The sequence below is a fragment of the Saimiri boliviensis genome, chromosome 2 (assembly GCF_048565385.1).
Source record: "Saimiri boliviensis isolate mSaiBol1 chromosome 2, mSaiBol1.pri, whole genome shotgun sequence".
Classification (NCBI taxonomy): Eukaryota; Metazoa; Chordata; class Mammalia; order Primates; family Cebidae; genus Saimiri; species Saimiri boliviensis.
The window spans coordinates 52,336,353-52,338,515 of NC_133450.1; the positions used below are offsets into that span (position 1 = coordinate 52,336,353).

Consider the following 2,163-nt stretch of genomic DNA (forward strand, 5'->3'; position numbering starts at 1 on the left):
TTTAACCTTGTTTCAGGTCAAAAGTAATACTGGTTTAGATGAGCGAAGATAGACAAGTAAAAATAGTGTTGATGACACTTCCTAGATTTCTCAAGATGTCATAAGTTCTTCTAGCATCTTTCTATGATCACTCATAATCAAACCTGATTTAACTGTTTCCAGAAAGTTAGGAAAGCTAATATCAACAAAGAAAAATATGAAGGAAAAAATTGTGCCTGTCTCTATGCCTGAGTTATATACAGTTAAGAAAAAAAAAATCTTTTCTAAACAAGGACCTGAATAATTTCTATGAAAAGCAAATGTATTCCTTGAAATGATCTATAAAAGTGCTCTCCCTCTCCACATTAAATATCTAATAAGCCCTCTTTCCTCAATATGAAGAATTAGTGAAATCCACCCAAAATAGCCTTAATTAAATACATGGAGATACATCTCAAAATCAATTTAGCTGGACATGAAAGTAATAAAAGTAGAAACTTGATGACTTTAACTTGAACATTCTCTAAATAATTAATTCAGAAGTATTCTGGTAGAGAGGGAAAATGTCTGAAATGGAGTCTGTTGTGATCCGTCACAAATTTTGATTCCTCTACGTTTGTTGATGTAGATGCTCTGATGCCTTGTACTATTGAGATTCTTAGTTGTGAAACATTTTTTGCTTTACATGTCTTCAGAATCCAGGTTGCTTTTTAGTGACATTATTTATTTTGAGATATTTGTATATTCACATGCAATTGAAAGAAATAGTACAGAGATATTCTATTCCCTGTTTTCCCCAATGCTAACATTTTGCAAAACTACAGCACAATATCACAACCAGGATGTTGACATTGACACTGTTAAGATACGGAATATTTCTGTCACCACAAGGATCCCTCATGCTGCCAAATACAACCACAACCACTTCCTCCCACTTCTACCCTCTCCTTTATTGCCAACCACTAATGTATTCTCTATTTTATAATTTTGCCATTTTGATAATGTTATATCAATGGAATTATAAAGTATGTTACTTTTTAGGATGTTTTCATCCAGCAAAATTACTTGGAGAGTCATCCAGGTTGTGGCATGTATTCATATTTCCTTCCCTTTTATTGCTGAGTAGTATCCCATGGTATGGATGTTGCACTGTTTGTATAAGCAATCACTTATTAAAGGATGTCTGGGTAACTTCCAGTTTAGAGAGATTATAAATATAACTGCTCTGAACATTTATGCATAGTTTTTAAATTCTTTCTTTTCTTTCCTTTCTTTCTTTTTTTTTTTTTTTTTAGGGGAAAGCACGAACGCAGTCCCCCACTACCACAAATTATGCAGTGGAGTTTCCCACATTTGGGGAAATCGCAGGGGTCAGCACATCTGGAGTGCAATGGATAAGCCTCACCCCGGGAAAACCACCTTCGCGATCATGGTATCTCCCCTGCTAGGTAAGTATGCACAGGATTTTGTGTCAATATAAGTCTTCATTTCTCTGAGATAAATGCCCAGGAGTGCAATTGACAATTAATATGGTAGTTGTATGTTTAGTTCTTTAACTGCCAAACTGTTTTCCAAAGTGTCTGTACCATTTCATATTCCCACCAGCAATATATGAATTATCCAGTTTCTCTGAAGCCTTGTTAACATTCGGTCTTGTCACTCTTTTATATTTTAGTAATTCTGAGAGGGTTATATGATATCTTGTATATTTTTCCATTAATAAACTTTATCTCTTAGAGAAGTTTTAGGTTCATAAAGAAAATAAGAAAGTACAGAGAATTTCCATGTATCTCCTATCCCCTCACACGTACAACCTTCCCCCCCCCCCACCGCCACTATTGATATCCTACATCACAGTGAAATATTTGTTACAGTCAATGAACCTACCTTGACACATTGTTATCACCCAGAATCCAGAGTTTACATTAGGGTTTACTCTTGGTGCTGGACAAAGGTATAGTAACAAAAGTATAATGAATGCATTCACCATTGGTGTTGCACAAAAGTATAGTAACACAAATATGATGACATGCATTATTATACTTTATAATTTCACTGCCCTAAAAATTCTCTGTGCTCCATTTATTTCTCCACCCCACCTCTTAACCCTTATCAGCCATGGAACTTTTTACTGTCTCCATAGTTATGATTTCTCCAGAATGTCTTATAATTGGAATCACAAAG

At 34.9% G+C, this 2,163-nt stretch overlaps 1 non-coding gene across 1 annotated transcript; it reads right to left on the reverse strand.

Moving 5' to 3' along the window:
- Positions 1-1,271: 1,271 nt before the first annotated feature.
- LOC120364209 (U1 spliceosomal RNA) lies at positions 1,272-1,435 on the reverse strand. The gene has a single exon (XR_005579545.1). It is a non-coding gene; the product is annotated as a U1 spliceosomal RNA (small nuclear RNA).
- Positions 1,436-2,163: the final 728 nt, after the last annotated feature.